Consider the following 19694-nt stretch of genomic DNA (forward strand, 5'->3'; position numbering starts at 1 on the left):
TGCTGCATCTCAAATGTGGAACCAATCGCAACAAGTGCAGTCTTTCAGAATTCGACCAGAGAAAAAATTGAGCTTGCGTATGCTTAGGTAACATTGTGCGTCAATACGTATCGATTCCATGTTTAAAACTTGCGCTGACAAAAGACACGTTCTCTCGTGGAAATTACAACGAGTAAAATATATCCGCTACTCGAACTGAAACGCGTGCTTATGTGGAAAGCACGAAGGCGATCGATTTTTATTCGACCTCACGCTTACTTTCCAATGAAGTGCGCTTCAACCAAACTGGCAAGCTGAGCCTGAATATGAAACAATGAACAATGCTTCCTTCAACTTATAAGGAAGCAAACTGCTTGCATAAATCTCTAAAGCTGTTAGGAGTCACAAAACATGTATTTGTTCTTGTAGGCTTATTTTGCGTCGTATCCCTGAATAAATGCGCAATCAAAAATGAACGAAAAAAAATCTGAATTACAAAACCAGTCTTCTGCTTTGTTTGCCCCAAACTTGGAAATACTAAGATTTGTTCAGAAGGCTCGACAACAACTATCTGCTCAAAGGCGGGAAAAAGAAAAAACTCAAGTAAAGGAAGGCAAGCCTTCGAAACAATAGTGTCGATTTCGTTGTATTGCGCAAATAGGCTGACAAGCAGTACCAGCGAAGGCTGTATTAGATCACCAGCCAAGAAAGGAATGTTGCATTGGTGGTCTCGAAAAAAGACGATGCGCCGGAGATGTGCATGCCGACAATCGCGTCGTTTGCCAACATTTCTTAACAAGTGTTTGGGGAGGAGAAGGAGAAACAATGTTTATTCGGGAAAAGAAGCGAAATAAGAACGAAGGCAGACTTGGTTTTTCCTGCTTGCACCCACGAAGAGGGGGGGGGGGGGGGGCTTGGACCGATACTTCGGCAGCATCAGCAGCCTCCCGGATCCGTGACATCAATCTGCGCTTGTAACGCGGGCTCGCATTGGTCAGCCAGGATTTCCACTGTTGGGGCATGCGGTCGGTGATGGGAAGAGTATTTCGGGACTCAGCACGCTCCTAGACATCTGACCATGTGCAAACAATTCTGCAGATTGCCTGAGATCTCACTCTGGAAAACGAAAAAAAAAATGGACAATTTATTTTTCTTTCGGAAACGCCTCTTCGCGAAGCTGAGCGTAAGGGGATCGACATGACAACGGCACCTGTGAAGGGTTTTTGTGTTTCTTTTCTTCAAGCATACGAGGACTCTGCTACTGGGAAGTTCCTCTTTAGGCGAGCATAGGAACTAAAATGAAAACGAAATTACAGCAGCACCCATCTAACGATGGCTGTTAACGGTAATGCGATTAGAATCCTAGGAATGTGGTGTCACGCCGCATTCCCGAAGTCACGCTTATATAACATCCGCCTAGTTCATTCTAAGGCTTTCGATGCTTCGACTTTAGGAGACATAATCATTGTCGTACTCTGCTGTTGCACTCACTTGGCAAGGTCGCCCGTGAGCAAGGCAGCACGACAACGACGGTATGAAGCTGGCGTAATGACAACGATGGAATGAAGAAAAAGGAACGACGTCGAAGGAACGACAAAGGCGGTATGATGAACCCGACATGAAGACAATGCGATGAAAATTCTTATATGACGATCGTATAATGGCGACAGCGCGAGGACAAGGACGTGAGGACGGTTGCTTGAGGACGATGACTTGACGAAGACGTTATTATGAATACCGGATAGCGCAGCTGAAATAATGATAGCCTGAAAATGACGGCATGGCGTCAACGTTATCACAACGGATGTATGATAGCAACTGTACGACGACGCAAGGAAAATCATGGGACGCCAACGGTGGCCTGGATTAGAATAACGAAAAATAAATTAAGTGGATGAAGGCAGTGTGACGACAACGACGGAATCACGGTGATGGGATCAAGTTACTAAAGTGATGTCGATACTAAAGCTACGACATGGCGAAGATGGCATCGCGACAACGCTATGACGCCTACTGTGTGACAACCATGGCTGACGACGACGGCTTAACAAGGGTCTGATATCGTAGGCAGAACGAAGATATTGGATTCATCCGGACGGCATCAAGGTGATGGTAGGACAATGAACACATGATGGTAAAACTCTGATGATGACGCTTTGGTGTGACAATCACGGGATGAAAATGCTATGACGATGAGTGTAGGAGAAATATTGTGTGACGACGACTCTATCCTGCAGCCAGTGGGAAGACGATGGTGTGAAGACAACGGCATGACAAGAGTCGAATTTTAAAGCTCGAATGAGACACGATGGCACGATTGCGAAGGCACAACAACGGTGGCGCAATCGCGGTTGAATGATTACAGTATGCTTACGACTGAATGAAGAACTGACACTGATGGATAAACGAAGAGCGCATGGTGACACTGGGATGACGTTACTGAAGAGATGACGATGGTAACGTAACAGCGGGACGACGAAGGTACGATGACAGTTGTGCGAAGACGACTGCGCGGCAGCCATGCTGTGATGACGGCATGAGGAGAGTCAGAATCACAGTCAGAACGACAACGGCATGCCTTCGAGAGCATTTCAACGATAGTATGCGAACGTAGCATGACGACGACTGTATGAGGACGATTGCATAACAACCATGTGAGCAGAATGGGATGACGTCGAGTGAAGGACGGCGATAGCGTGACTACTGTATCGCGAAGCCTGCACATGACGATGGCATGACGACGACGGCATCGCGACCTTGAGCACACACCTATTGGCCCAAACTAGCACAGATAGATAGATAGATAGATAGATAGATAGATAGATAGATAGATAGATAGATAGATAGATAGATAGATAGATAGATAGATAGATAGATAGATAGATAGATAGATAGATAGATAGATAGACTGAAAATGGCAGAAGTCGGCAGAGAATACCAATCGCATTATTATACGAGTTATATTTGATATTATTTAACTAAGCATAGAAATAATTTCTGTTCTGGCTTGCCCGTTACTTAACAGAATTTAGCGCAACAGCCAAACGAGGCCGTAGAGCAAGTCAATTTTCCCATTTCAAAAATGTTCGTTGCTGCACACTCTCTTTTGGCCATTCCAGTTCCCACCTAAGTTGTTTAAAGAGTGATCCTCATTATTGATTTATGTCGCTAAACCCTGAAGTAATTGCTGTTCTGGACATAATATTTTCATGAGGGTAGAATGGGTAATGGAGCTGTTGCAGACAAAAAGAAATATATTGCAGTGTAATAACTTCAACAAATGCACAGCGCTCAACAACGCCTACTACATGAAAATGGGAAACGAAATTATATGGTAAAAAGTATTTCGGCATTGACGGTAGCCCGAAGATGTGCGATTCGCAAGTATGAGACCCGCCACAGCTCAGACGCAGACGCGTTCTGCTTATTTTTCACAAAAACCTTACAGCTTCGGCAACACTCATTCGGGTTCAAAATTTAATGAAAACGCGATTTGAATACCTTAGAAATATTACAACATAATTTTTCAAAAGCAGTGGACTCAGTAGTTATTCAGCTCTTAATTCGCCTTATGATGCCAAATAGCGCGAATTTTGTCCGAACTGAAATGTGACATTAGCTGTACTTCAATATTTGAGGAACAAAAATTTTCGTAAAGGAGCCGGAACATTTAGCGTTCCGTCATGCTTTGTCAGTTTAGCCCACATGTTAGATTAGCCCACATCTCTCACTCACAGCAGGTGTAATGAAAAATGTCAGTAAATTTTTATATGTTGATGATGATATGTGGTGTTTTATGGCGCAAGGGCCAGGTTTGACCAAAGAGCGCCATGACATGTGGTAATGTTGGCGATGTATTGTGGATGACATGCACAATGAACTCATCATGGTAGATGTGATGTGGCTGTAAAAGGGCCTAAAAACTTACGCTGTAAGTGGAGTAGAATATATAGGTGGTAAAATAATGACGGTGACTAGGATGTGATGTGGGCTATGGCAATGGGCTTTCGTTAAAAGAGGATGCAATAAAACATAACACTGACACCAGAGTTTCAAGAGAGCCCTTGAATGCAGGGCTGTTAGTCGTGTGCTTAAAAGTTGCCTGGCCAGATGATTTTTAGGGTGTCCGTTTCGGCTAAAAACTCTAAAACTGTTTCCAGATTAAAAAGAGGTTCATCGCTAAGAAAAAATGCAGGGTGAAGGGGTAAATTCTCGCGATATGCAGCACGGAAATACTTTTTCCTTTCTGTTTCTATTTCAGGGCACTCAATAAGAGCATGCAGGACAGTGAGATTATTGCCGCACTTAACACAAGTTGGAAGATCGCCCCCAGTCAAGAGATGAGAGTGGGTGCCGTATGTGTGGCCTATCCTTAATCGGCAAAGAATTACTTCCTTGTACCGTGCTGTTTTGCCACTTATCCAATTCCGCAATTTTGGTTTGATAATGTGTAACTTATTCAATGTTTGTGTATCCCACTCTTCTTGCCAATGATTCCTCAATTTACAGCGCAGAAGGGGCTTTAGGTCTGTTGCAGGAATGGGGATATTTCCATCTGTGTTGCTAAAACTCACTGACGTAGCCTTTTCGTCAGCAGCTACGTTGCCTTTTATGCCTTTATGGCCAGGTACCCAGCATAGTATAATCGATTGGTTGCACATGTATGCGGAGCATAACACGCTATACAGCTTATTAAAAACCGAGTTCTTGTGCTTTCGTAAGCTAATTAGGGCTCTCACTACACTTAACGAGTCTGTAAATATAACAGCCTTAGCGATATTTTTGAGCCGTATGTGTTGAATAGCCTTAAGAATAGCGTATGCTTCCGCTGTAAAGATACTGGTGCATGGGTTTAGTGGTCCAGATGTTGAAAGTGAGGGTCCCAGAGCTGCGTAAGCAACACCAGCTGGAGACTTCGAAGCATCTGTGTAAAATTCATCACATGAAAATTTCTCTTTGAGTTCCATAAAATGTGAATATATGTGTGCCTCCGGGGCTCGTTTCGATATTTCTAGGAAAGAGATGTCGCATTGGATAGTCTGCCACTCCCAAGGCGGTGGAAGCCGTGTAGGAGCCATTAGGATATTGTGTAAAAGAGGGACACCTATTTTTTCTGATAGTGCTTCCAACCGGAGGGACAGAGGAGGCCTAGTGGCTGGGCGGTTACGAAACAGCCTAGCAGTGGACAAGTCGCATATAGTGGAATGACAAGGATGTTTAACATCTGAGATAACTTTAAGGGCGTAGGATAAAGTTAAATATGTTCTTTGGTAGTGCAATGACCATTCGTTTGACTCGACGTAGAGGCTTTGCACAGGGCTAGTCTTAAAGGCGCCTGTAGCAAGGCCTATACCTAAGTGGTGAATAGGATCAAGCATTTTCAGAGCACTAGGTCCGGCAGAATTGTAGACTATTGCTCCGTAGTCAAGGCGTGTTAATACTAGACTTTTGTAGAGCTTTAAAAGGCACCGCCTGTCGCTTCCCCAAGATGTACGTGACAAGAGCTTCAGCAAGTTCATAGACTTGAGGCACTTTGACTTCAGATACTTCAAGTGTGGTACAAAAGTCAGCTTACTGTCTAAAAGGATTCCTAGAAATTTGTGTTCATGGCTCACAGATAGCCGTTCTCTATTTAGATCTATTGCGGGGTCCGCCATTATGCCTCTCTTGTTAGAAAATAGGACGCATGTACTTTTTTGTGGGTTTAGTTTGAAACCATTTTCGTCCGCCCACTTAGATAATTTATTTATGCAAAGCTGTACTTGTCGCTCGCAGATACTTAAGGTACTTGATTTGAAACCTATCTGGATGTCATCCACATATACGGAATAAAACATAGTATGTGGTATGGCAGTCTGGATCGCGTTCATTTTGACAATAAAAAGAGTGCAGCTCAGCACACCACCTTGTGGAACACCAGTCTCTTTCGTAAATGGACGAGACAGAACGTTACCAACTCTAACACGGAACGTCCGATTGGAGAGGTAACTATGAATCACGTTCAGCAAGTTGCCTCGAACTCCCATTTCAGACAGGTCACGGAGGATTCCAAAGCGCCAAGTTGTGTCGTATGCCTTCTCCAAATCTAAAAAATACGGACAGGAAAAGCTGTTTGTGGACAAAGGCATCGCGGATATTTGTCTCGATGCGGACCAGGTGATCTGTTGTGGATCTACCCTCTCTAAAACCGCACTGTAAAGGATCGAGTATCTTGCTGCTTTCAAGAAAATGGATGAGGCGACGGTTAATCATTTTCTCAAATAATTTGCATATACAACTTGTCAGAGCTATGGGCCTATAATTGTTGGGTGAGGAAGGGTTCTTGCCCTCTTTGAGGATAGGGATTACGATTGCTTCTTTCCAAACAGAAGGAATGTAGCCTGCAGAGAACAAGGAATTAAAGAGTGACAGTAGTGTTTTTTGGGTTTCGGGGTGTAAGTGTCTGATCATCTCATACATTATCCTGTCACTTCCTGGAGCGGACTTGTTGCAACAGCTCAGTGAGGCCTGGAACTCAGCCATTCCAAATGGACGATTGTATACTTCGTTGGATGTGCTTTTCCGATCGAAATTCATCTGTTCTGCTAGTCGCTGATATTTTACGAATGTATCTGTGTAGTGAGATGTACTGGAAATGTGCTCGAAATGTGCTCCTAGACAATCTGCCTGATCCTCCAGGGTGTGTCCTTGTGTATTTAATAAAGGTAAGGGATGAGTTTCGCGGCCTTTTATTTTGTTAACCCTGTTCCAGGCTTTTCGTTCGTCTGTGTATGAATTGATGCTGCTTATGTAGTTTTTCCAACTTTCCCGTTTAGCGCGGCGGCGTGTTATTCTCCCTTGCGACTTGATCGCCTTGAAATTAATTAGGTTCTCTGTGGTTGGTGAGTTACGGAGGAGATTCCAAGCCTTGTTTTGTTTTTTCCTGGCTTCCCTACACTCCTCATTCCACCATGGAATACGTCGTTTCGAGGGCGACCCTTTTGTTTGGGGGATACATACTGATGCAGCATCAATAATGAACGCTGTTATGTATGCTACCGCGTCGTCGAGGTTAAGTTCACAGATATCATTCCAGGGCAGCTGCGTTAGTTCGCGAAACTTCGTCCAGTCGGCTGAATCAACTTTTCATCGAGGAACATGTGCAGGACACTCACTTTGTTTTTTAAGGTTTAGGACGATGGGGAAGTGATCACTGCCATAAGGGTTATTAATGACATCCCACTGGAGATATAGTACAATTGTACTAGACACTACGCTTAGATCTATCGAAGAAAATGTTTTATGTGTAGAGCTGTAAAATGTTGGCTTTTTCTTGTTAAGCAAGCAGGAACCTGAACTGAATAGGATGTTTTCTATAAGGCGTCCTCGCGCATCACAGCGAGAGTCGCCCCAAAGTGGGCTATGCGCGTTTAGATCACCGACGATTATGTAAGGGTGAGGTAGCTCATCAATAAAGCTTTGAAATGTTGTGCTAGAGAGTTGATAACTTGGGGGGATGTATATGGACGTGATAGTAACTACTTTATTGAATAGTACTGCTTGGATAGCAACTGCCTCAAGGGGAGTTCGGAGTTGCAGTTGCCGACAAGCAACGCCTCTGTCTACTAGTATTGCTACGCCGCCGGACGATGCAACAGCATCATCTCGGTCTTTCCGGAAAATTGCGTATTGCCTAAGAAAGTTTGTTTGTGTAGATTTAAGATGTGTCTCCTGAACACACAGCACCTTTGGATTGTATTTGTGTAAGAGTTCTTTGATATCATCGAGGTTATGGATCAGACCTCTCACGTTCCAGTGTATTATTTGTGTATCCATATTGTTTGTGTTTATGTGCTGTGTGTCAAGAGATATGAATTAGGTTGGCTCAAGGGACCTTTCCAGGCCCCTTGATGCGGGGTATTTCTTTTTTCTTGGCGCGCTCCAGGGAGCAACGCCGTTCCTTCGGCGTCTGAGACGCCGGCGAAGTTTTTGTTACATCCATCGCCTCGTCAGAGGCGCTGGATGACGCCCGCTCAGCGGGCACTCTCGGGAGTTTTTCGGGCCTGTCTGCACGGGCAGTGGCCCTGGGACCGGCAGGCTCGGAGGTCTGCTGGTCCTTCGTGGTAGGGGGCGGAAGAGCAGTGGCTGCTCCCACCAGGGGGGCTGATGGCGTAACCGTCGTCACACTCCGTGTGACTTGGGCGGCCGCCGAAGGATGTAGCGCTGCCCCCCGGCGCGCCACATCGGTGTAGGAAGGACTAGAGTGGTTGTGGAGAGCGAAACGTTTACGTGCCTCTGGAAAAGATAGGTTTAGTTTGACTTTGAGTTCTATGATTTGTTTCTCCTTTTTCCACGAGGGGCACGATCGCGAGTAGGCGGGGTGATCTCCTTTACAGTTGGCACAGTGGTTTGGTGAAGTGCAGATGTCAGAAGCGTGTTCAGAAGAACTACACTTAGCACAAGTAGCACGTCCTCTGCAGGTTTGAGACCCATGCCCAAAACGCTGACACTTGAAGCATCGACGCGGATTTGGGATGTATGGTCGAACACGTAGCTTGCAGTAGCCGGTTTCTATTGTTTCAGGCAGGTCGCTGGTTCCGAAAGTAATGATTATGTGTTTGGTCGGTATTTGTTTGTCATCTCGCCTTAATGTTATTCTTTGGACTCTTACTACGTTCTGGTCTTGCCATCCTTCTAGTAGTTCGCTTTCGCTCAGTTCGAGAAGGTCATCTTCTGAGACGACTCCGCGGACTGTGTTCATGGATCTGTGTGGGCCCACTGAGACTGGAGCTTGTCATATTGTGTTTTGTCGCGAAGTTCGAGAAGATCACCACTTCCCATCTTCGTTACTTTATAGCCTGGGCCAATTGCTTCCGTGAGGCATTTTGCTACAACAAATGGTGAGATCATTCTGACTGTTTTGCTATCGTGCTGACTGTGTACAACGTGGTACTTGGGAAAAGATTGCTTTGTTTGCATGAAAAACATGAAAGTTTCATCGGTGCGCCCCCTCTTGAGGGAGCGATCAGGTAATGGTGGAAAGTTGCTTGCCATAAAGCATTGGAAATTTCGGCGGCGATGGTGGCCACCAACCACCGAGCCCAACAAGGGGACGCTACAAGGGTAGAAGAATACCTGCAGGCGCCAGCCATGCATCGCCGCTATAACCTTATATATATACCCAAGGTTGGATATACTACACACGGTTAACCCTTGCCACCAAGAAATACGGAAGTAATAAGAAGTGAAGAGGAGACAGGAAAGGTGAAAAAGTGGGAGAGAAAGACGGAGATTAGAGAGGAGGACAGGAAAAGGCGACTGCCGGTTTCCTCCAGGTAGGTCAGTCTGGAGGTGCCGTCTATGCGAAGCAGAGGCCAAAGAGGTGTGTTGCCTCCGCCGGGGGGCCTTAAAGGTCCAAACACCCAGCATCGGCTCAACCTCCAGGATCCCCCTTTCCCCAGACACGGCTAAGCCGCGCACGGCTACACGCGGGAGGGTCCAACCCTCGTGTGCTCGGGTCCGTGGTGTCGCAACACACCAAACGCCTGCTCACGCAGACGCCCCTGCGGGTAAATTTTTATATGTAGCGACTATAACTTGTAAATAATTATTGTTTACAGCACACAGATATTCTTACGCTGAACAGCACAAATAGCCATACTTTCAAAGTGTATTTTATTTTATTTCCGCATTTTCTGTATAACAACTTCCAATTTTATGCACATTCTCAACTCACAAGTGACATTTGCACGTCCGCAGCTTGCTTGACTGATGAGCAGAGACTACATTTAAAGAAATCACGATGGTGGTTATTAAATAAAAAGAAAGCGCGCTCCAACATTGTCTGAGCCGATGACCATATATAATGAAGGAGACAAGTTCATCACGTTTCTCCGTCTAGTACCATCGAGGAAATATTCCACGAGCGAATCAATGCCAATTCAATCGATATCATCTCACCATCAGAGACAATCGAAAGCGAGCGTGCAGGAAAATTCAAATACTGTGCGATAACAAATCAATAGGGAATTTACCATCACCTAGGCAACTCAAGACATACCCACGTCATAGCAGTTTTACAGTGAAATTCAGATTTCACAATTAGAAACATTTGCAGTTGAATATGCGCAACCGTGATACCTCAAGAGAGTTTTTTTTCCTACGTTCATTGCGTACCGTTCGGTAAACCAAATTGACTTGAAAAACGACTTTGTCCTTGAGCTGTCATTGGGGTTTAGGAGGATGGGGCGCAATAAAATATAATAATTGAAGGCATCGCGCCATCTTTTTAGCAACTGTCCAGACATTTAAATGTTTCCTGAACCCAATCAAACGCATTTGCTTCATTTGCAGAAAAGTCTCTTTAGAGATAATGGGCACGCTCTGAACTTAGCTTAATGTAATCGAGACTCCCGCTTGACGCGTCCCACAGGAACTAGTCTCACAATGGGAGCCAATTAAGGGTGGCCTGCTTTGATGGACGCTCATTACAACAGGGAGCCAAGAGAATGGACTAACTAGGTCACCCCAGCGGTCTTTCAGTCTTGCTTAAGGGATGAATAAAGAAATGTGGAAGGAAGGAAAACGTGCTATGGCCTCGTTGTCTCTGCGAACGTTTGAAAAGCAGTGAAAGTGTCAGCGCTTGGAGCGAAGGCAAAGAACGGCCAGAGTATGCAAAAAGAGAGAGAATGATTTCCTTAGATGACGGCTCTTATCTCGCTTGGCAAACGGATGAGAGAAAGGGAGATTGAGCTAAATATGCTCATTTTAAAGGTTTCACCTGCCAAGATCCACAACGAGGTTAATGCTTCGTTAATGTCACACTGTAATCATAGCAAGTCAACGAAGGTGGTCACTGCTATTTTTTCGTCCAACTACAGCCGGAAAGTGCAGAAAATTTTGGAGCCTACAGTTCACAATACTCCGCTGCACTTAAGAGATACCAAGCAGTGTTCCTACCGATACAAGAGAGGGTCGTGTCTATGTGGCAAGACGAGGGTAAAATCGATACGAATGTTCAAAGAAGGTGCTGAAGCTCCCATCGAACAGATAATATTTTCATCTCACATCTGACAATGCCAATTAATAGAACACTTTGCGCTGCAGGGGACGTGATCCTTTGGTCAGCAACGTTTGTTAAAAGCGATGTACACCCGTGAGCAAGAGTATCCGGACCAGGGTTTCCGCAATAAAATTCATTGTCTCCTTTGTCTTTGAATGCAACTTGAAATTAAAGGCGGCAATCCAAGCTTGGCATTACGAATTTTCTAGTGCACTCGTGAGTTTTTGTTTACGCATGTTAACTACGAAGAAATTATGCTTCTTCGGAGACTCTGTGGTCCGTATACTTTTTCTCACAGATGTAAAACGTAGATGCAACGTTGACGTCTGTGGTAGTCGCCTAATGGCATCGCTGACGCAGACAGAACAAGGTTGTACGTAAAAGACGAAGTATAAAAGTCTTAGAATGGAGGACGCGTCAACGAAGAATATTGTGACCGTATGAGGACAAAGAAGTGACGATGGATGGATGGATGATGGAAGGAAAACTTTATTGAGAGTCCTGAGGTAGGCGATTATCGCGCAGCGGTCCGCTCCTACGTTGCGACGGGCAGGCCGAATCTGACCGCCTCATCGTGGGCTCTCTGGACGGCCCAGCTTTGGTCCCCGTAGCCGGGGCTACGCAGTGAGGTATTCCATCTTGACTGGTCGGTTTGATCTGGGCTTTGTAACGAGGGGTATCACCAGAGCAGGCGCTCTAAGTTAGCTGAATCGCCGCACTGAGGGCAGGTATTGATAGTATAGATGCCTGGATAGATAGAGTGTAATAAAAATGGGTGATGCCCGTGAAACTGTTATTAACAATAAAAACGTATACGTGGACGTAAACAGCACAAGAAAACGGAAATTCTTTTCCCTTGCCTATTTCATTTTTTAGCGTATCCTGTTTCAGCCGATCCAATATGTGCATATTCCTGACACAGAAGTGACATTTGCATATCTGCAGCTTGCTTAATTGAAGCAGAGAATACTTTTAAAGAATACACGAGGGTGCTTATTTTATAAAATAAACGCGCTCCAACATTGTCTGAGCCGATGGCCATAATGAATGGGAGAAGTTCATGAGGTTTCTCCATCAGAATTCTATCGAGAAAGCTTGCCGCAGTCAACAGACAAACAATACTATCGGGCGGTGACATCCAAATCGAGAACTAAGCCAAATCATTCTGAGACCCTTAATTTGTTATATTCGGCGTCCAGTCAATTCGCCAGAAGATTGCATAGGAAACAATTACGCAATATATTCATCTCGCATATAAAACCAGAGCATGTGCAACTGTATGAAACAGGTTTCACGATATTCCACGAGCAAATAAATCCCAATTGAATCAACATCTACTCGTCGTCAAAGACAATCGAAAGCAAATGTGAGGGATATTTCCAATACGATGAGATAACAACTGAATAGGGAATTTAGCGCCTTCTAGGCAACGCAAAACATACCCACGTCACAGCATTTTTACAAGGAAATTGAGGTTTCACAATTTGAAACCTGTATAGATGCATATTCTGTCCACGCACACGGAGAGATAATTTTTTATTATGCGCGACCATGAAACTGAAAGATTATTTTATTCAACGCTCATTGCGCACCACTCTGTAAACAAACCTGACTTGAAAAACGACTTTGTCCCTGAGCTGTCGCCGGGTTTTAAAAGGATGGGGCGCAATAAAAATGGATAATGTGGAGGTGACGCGCCATCTTTTTCGCAACTGTACAGACACTTTCACTTTTGCTGAACCCAATCAAACGCATGTGCTTGGTTTGCGGAAAGGTCTCGTTAGAGATGATAAGAACGCTCTGAACCCAGCTTAATGTAATCGAGTCTCCCGCCTGACGCGTCACACAATAACTTGTCGCACAATGGGACCCAATTAAGGGTGGCCTACTGTGATGGGCGCTCAGTACAACGGGGAGCCAAGTGAATTCGCTAACTAGGTAACGCTAGCGGTCTTTCAGTCGCCCTTAAGCGATGGGTACACAAATTTGCCAGGAAAGTATAAGTGGTATAGCCTCGTCGTCTCTGCAAACTTTTGAAACTGAGTTAAATGGTCCGCGTTTCTGGACTCTCGTGCTATTGTTCTTTTTGGAGCGAAGGCAAACAACGGTGAGAGTATGCAATACAGCAGAGAATGATTCATTTAGGCGACGGCTGTGATCTCGTTTAGAGAAATGGATAAGAACAAATCAGATTGAGCAAAGCGTGATCATTACAAAAGCTTCACGTGCCAAGCTTCACAGCGAGGTTAATGCTTCGTTAATGACACCCTGTAATGAGAGCTAGTCATCGAAGGATGTCGTTGCTTTGTTTTGGTCCTACTACAGCCGGAAAGTGCAGAAAATCTGGGATCCTGCACTTGACAATACCCAGTGCACATCAGCGATATCAAGCCGTGTCCCTTCTGAAAGAAGAGAGGGAAATGTTCGTGTCGGCAAGACAACGGTGAAATCAATATGCAGGTTGAAAGAAGGTGCTGAAGCTGCCATTGAACAGATAACATGCTCATCTCACAACTGCCAATGCCACTAAATAGAACAGTTTGCGCTCCAGCGGACGTGAGTCTTAAATCAGCAACAATTATACACAGCGATGCACAACGTAGACGCAATGTGGACGTCTACGGTATTCACGAACTGGTATCGCTGACGCAGACAAAACAACGTTTTACGTATGAGACGGAGTATAAAAGACTTAGAACGCAGGAAGTGTCAACGAAGATTAATAGGACCACATAATTACAATGAAGTGAGGCCTGTGAAATCATTATCAACAATAAATAGTGTTCGTGGATGTAATTATTATTATTATTTGTTTTGAACACATATACACATATACACACGTATTAGGAAAGGGAAAGCGAGGGGCAGGCTGGCAACTGCCACCGGAAGGGGCACAACGCCTGCCTACTCTTCTGAAGGGAGGTGACAGCAACACAGAAATAGAGGATAGGAAGGAGGGGAGGAAAACGGAAACAGGAAAGGAGAGCAACAGGACACTGCAACAGGACAAATCTAAAGACTAAAATAGAACTCAGCATCTGTAATTAAAGTGACGCCGCGTCGAACAGCCTCCACAATTATCAACCACATCCATGGCTAGTTCCTATGCGGCTAATTGTGTTCTCCACGATGAGACGCCAAGTAAAGCTGCTCGTAATCACCGTTTCACCGTTAGTCGGTTCACAATATACACTATAAGGTGTTTGAACCCGCCACCTCCCATCTTCGAAGGAAGAAGCCTTGGATGTAAACAACACAAGGAAAACGCAATTCCTTTTCCTTGCTTATTTAATTTTTCAGCAGATCAAATCTCGTGAGTGAAGTTCCGCCAGTTGAACATAGATCTTCGACACTAATACTTCTACATTCCAGGCTACTACAGCTATTCGCGAGATCAATATATGTTAGTGCGGCGGGATTTCTTTTTGCAATAGCTTCTTTTGAAACTAAAAGCAAGTGAAAGTAAAAGAAAAAAAATAGATATATATCTTTTTAATTTCTAGAGAGAATTCTTACTGGGCTTGCATTATCTTACAAGGTGCAGTGGAAAGACATATTGAGGGAAAGCAGCTGACTCCCTGCGGATGTCAAGAAGCAGCTGGCTGTGCTTTAGCGGATGGTCGATTTGTACAAACCCTTGGAGAGTTGAAGAGAAAGAAGGTGTCCTGTTGACGATTATATTCAGCAGGTTTTGCGCCAAATGCAGGCGCAGAAAGTGGTGATAGTCACAAAGAAGACAAACAACTACCATTTGTTTGCGCGTGTGCCTCGCACCAAAATTTCAAAAAAAAAATTGCACCAAAATGGGGGTGCGGTTTATACGCGAATTTCGCCCTAGAGTGTGGCTTCACGCCCTGCGCAGCGCGCGCTGCACACAACTCAGGACAAGCTTCTCCGCCATTCAAAGTTTCGTTATCTCACTGGGAATCCCAGCTCCTCCCCAACCCTTCGTGTTGAAGCTCCCTTCCACCCGTCTTTCACGGTCACCCATGCTCCTCGGTCACCCATGGGTGACCATGCGTGGAGCATGGTCACCCATGCTCCACGTCACAAATCGTCAGACTCAGTCGTCCACCATAATGTCCCACCTGTCACTCCAGCTTTGTCGGCACGGTAGAAGAAAATCGCGGTAGAAAATCGCACGGTAGAAGATCGCGCATTCGCAAACGGAGACTGTTCTTGCAAAGGTTTGAGAAATGTTGTATGCAGCTACTTCCTCGGATTAAAAGACATGTTTTTTTGCCGCAAGCTAAAACACACACAAAAGGAAGACAAATAAAGACAACGCCGGCAGGATTTCCATATGTGATTCCTTATGTTCATAAAGTCTTGCATAAAGAAGGTGGCAGGCCGGTATGGCGTAGCCATTGCCTTTTCTGGCCCCGTCAAACTGGATCGACTGTGTTCGAGAACCACTCGCGAGGAGACCGGTTCGCAAGTCTGTGGCAAGAAACATGGCATGTCCTACAGGAGATGAGCTACGGGCTTGGTGTACGAAATTCCCCTTGAGTGTGACAAGTCCTATATAGGACAGAAGGACGCTGCATAAATGAATGAGCCAGGGAAAACGAACCAAATCTAATGAAAGAAGGCGTGGCACATTTTCCAGGGCACTGCAAGGTCTGCATGTACAAACCACGTTTTTCTGAGATTAGGATTCTTAGCAGAAGTAGAAATCAAAGAGCGCGTGAGCTAATGGAAGCTTACTATATAAAAAAGAAAGATTTAAATTGCATTAGCGATACATTTATCTTGCTCTACAAATCGGAAACAAGATTGTTTGACCGCTGGGTAACGTAGATTTGTGAACAGCCTGCGCATGCGCGTATGTGCATATATATTCCTGGGTCACAGCCCAAATTAAATCATTTGGAAGTGCCGCCCGTGTTGTCTTTATGTGTCTTCCTTTTATGTGTTTTAACTTGCGGCAAAAAACATGTCTTTTAGCGAGCACTAACTAGGCCAACAAGCAGTTCCGTTGCAACATATTCCTCGGATTATACGCGGGGTGTATTTTTTTTCCGCGCTGTTCTGATTCGGGGTGCAGATTATACGGGGCGGCGAGTTATACGCCCAAAATGCGATATTTATATTAAAGTGGACGTGGCGCGATTCGGGCTACAAGTAAACATGGCAGTTTACAGGCGCAGTGACCAAGACTAGGGACCGTGTCGCGTGCACCAGATGCCGGAGACATGTGAGTTATACCTGTGCGCTCAGCGGACGAGAAGAGACGAAGTGTTACCTTTCGTCGTAGTGCCTTGCATGCTCCACGCCACGCGAAGCAGGCACTCGCGTGAGCTGACGCCGAATTTACTTACATCAGACACTTTACAAAATCCACGTATACAACCTGCCGCCGCTTCCTTCTTGACTAAAGTGCGGAGTGCTTTCGTGCACCTCAAAGACGTTTTCATTGCTTTCACTGTGCTTGTTTGAATCTTTCTGGTGTGAAAACGTGTTGTACGCGAGCAGGTCAAATATTTCTACGCAAGTCGGTCGAATGCGCATAGGTACACTTGCGATTTGCGAATACCTCCTAGAGCAGCTCTCCGCTTTCAAGCGCTTTCTCCAAGCATGGCACGTTAAAGAATATGACACACATCTAACACTTTCAGTATGTCGATAAAATTACAAACGTTCTTGAACAGCTTTTGCAGGGGACTGCAATGGTGTATATATATATTAAATATTCAACAAGCGAGAAGGGGAGTAGGAGTAGGAGGAGGAGAGAGGAACATGGAGCAATTTCTAGGTGGAGCTAGCCCTGAAAAAGCATGCCGCCTGAGCATCTCTTACCTTGTGGGGACGCGCAGAGGACAGGGGAAAAAAACACCTTAAGGCTGCGTTGTTTTCACTGTCCAGGGAGTCACGGATCCACGATATTACAAGCACAAACTGTACACGTCAATGAGGCATTGCGAGCTCGATAAGTTGAACGCAGGTTGTTTTGATTCCGTCGTACTGCGCAACCTTCCACCAGGGATTCAGAGACGATAGGGAAGGTCAGCTCATTTGTTGATTGCTCGCATAACAAATTACTGAGGCAATTACGTCGCTTTAAGCCCTGTTACTATTTTACCCGCCAAACAGCCACATCCAGAAAGAACACTTACGAAGGACAAAATGTAAATACATAATTATCATATCACGTGTTTTATTAGGTTACTTCCTAGGAAAAGGCTGTCAACGAGGCAATTCTCGTCAGGAACAGTGGTGACAGGGCCAGAACGAGAGCGATAGTAACCATCCATACTTTCGCGCCACCTGGCCGGCCACATTATCCTCCTTTCGCGGCTCGAGTAAATGTCTGCCGGCCGGCAAAGTGTGACAGGCACTCTCATTTGATGTCACTTCTCATTATCCCCTTTTATCGTACCCGTCGCCTCAAGATTCTGCTCCTCGATGTGTATTTATTTTACCCGTTCTACATCCAATGGCCTGTCTAAGAGTGAAAAGTGCTTTTACGCCTATGGTCACTTTGTTAGGGCCGACACTCACCGCGGAGTACTTGGTTGTGAAAAAAAAAACCACCACTACTAGCTTCTGTTTCTCGCGTATACAACAAAACATCACATATGGAACTCCTTCCTGAAGACGCAGTAATTAGACAAATAAACCATTTAGCTCGAGCAACCTAGATCCATGGCTGATACTCTTAGCGCACTAACCGTATGAACGCAGTTAATATTCTTATTTCGTATTGGGCCCTAGAAATAGAAAGATATAGGCCCATTAAGCTGCTTTCGAATGCCCTACCTAATATTCAATCAAGTAATTTTTAAGAGAATTAGGGCAACCGTTCATCTCAATAAACACCTAAAACACATCGTCCTTAGGAAGAGATGTGAAGCAGTGAATTATATTGATATCAATGAGGTAATCGAGAATTATGAGGAATATGCATGTCTTATAGTATAGCTCACTTACAAATTACAAAAGCGCCGTCAATTTCGAAAAGATAACGATCACGAAGGCCTTGCGTAGTTAATGTTTCAAATAATGTTTGCAGAAATGCGACCGACGACATCACGGTTTCAGAAAAGTGCGGGAGAAGATTATTGATCAAGAACGATGTCAGACAAAGAGACACAATCGCTTCAATAATATTGAGTGCGTAATTGAAAGAAATATCCAAGAGTAAATTTGGAGGAATTACGTGCGAGCATCAATGAGAAATTTTATTTATACTTGCGCTTGAACTAACATAGAGCTGTTATCAATGCTTGTTATGATTTAAAAGAAATCAATTATAAACTACGTGCAAAGGGTGCCCGTAGGTTTCACGATAGAGTCGCTGCATCAAAGGCAATGTTAAAAATACTTCCCAAGACACAGGAGCTGGGGCTCGGTAGTCAACCTATAGAAGCTCTGTGAGAGAACATGCATCTAGAACAAGTAATCACGGAGGACTCAGAAAAGAAAAAAATTGCAAGAAGAATATAGGTAGCTTTAAAGGTAGGTTGGAAGCACTTTTTTATTATGACTGGCAGCTTCTTCTTGAATACATATCTAATACCTGTGCAACGCATATTATAGTTGAGATTTGGAAGAAGGTGCGTAATTTGGCAGGTCACGTGGTGCATTCACCATATAACCTAAAAGCAGACATCTGGACTACTTAGAATGTCGCCATTTCATGAATTTCCAGCGCTTTAACGAAATAGGAAAATTAAAAAAGAAGAAGGAAGACATTGAGAGAAAGGCTTCTTATTACTCCAACGTCCTGCCTGTCCGTTCGTCTTCCTTCTCTTAATTTTACTGTTTTCTTGGAGCACAAGAGATCCATGAAAGACCAAGCGAACGCTAGCGTATGAGAATAATATTGTTGGTGCCACCTTAAAGGAAACGCAATTAAGGACAATAGAGGATTAGGTGGAAGGATGACTTAAGAATTGACAGTACTGCACTGCACACTGGACAGTAGCCACGCCCTGTTCCGCACGAAAGAAGAAACGGTCGTGTGCACAGTGCGGGCGTGAGTGCAGCACCACATCAATACGTCTTATGAGAACTTATGAAAAAAAATATGCGGGTCCCATGGGGGAGCTGTGGCGATTGGTTTACGCAAAACTTTCATAATTGTTTGCAAAAACAGATGCTCTTTTTTAGCAACTATTTGCAGCCACAAAGCAAAAGAGCATGTTTTACATATTTTCACCAGAGGACGCCTAATTCCACCTTAATATGGGACACTCCGACAAGCGGGTGCCCAAGAGCATGATATGGCGGTGAACCATGATGACTAAAGGACGACGACGGTGCATTACGGTGAGTTATTACGACGGCTGCAACACGAAGATGGATCGACGACAATCAATCAATCAATCAATCAATCAATCAATCAATCAATCAATCAATCCATAAGTAAATCAATCAGTAAATCAATCAATCAATCTTTATTTTCGCCGCAGACAATAAAGTGTTACTGCGAAAATAAGGGGCCAGAGAAAAAGCTGCATCTGTGCAGCTTGAGTTAGCTCTAGCCTCTAGCTTCACTAAGCTCTAGCTTCACGTTGGAGTGAAGGCATTGGAATGATAACAAAGGCAAGCCGACTGTGAAATAACGACGATAATTTGACGATGATGAATGTGCTCAGAAAGGGGGGAATACGGTAGATTCACAACAATCGAAGGGTTACGCCAGAGCAACAATGACGCAATGGTGACCTGG

At 44.6% G+C, this 19694-nt stretch overlaps 1 protein-coding gene across 6 annotated transcripts in view; it reads right to left on the reverse strand.

Annotated features, from left to right (window-relative positions):
• Positions 1-19694, reverse strand: part of LOC139061254 (glycine receptor subunit alpha-3-like) — a 293459-nt gene that overhangs the window by 18273 nt on the left and 255492 nt on the right. The gene's annotated exons all lie outside the window — the stretch shown is intronic.

This window comes from Dermacentor albipictus, chromosome 6, assembly GCF_038994185.2.
Source record: "Dermacentor albipictus isolate Rhodes 1998 colony chromosome 6, USDA_Dalb.pri_finalv2, whole genome shotgun sequence".
Taxonomy (NCBI): Eukaryota; Metazoa; Arthropoda; class Arachnida; order Ixodida; family Ixodidae; genus Dermacentor; species Dermacentor albipictus.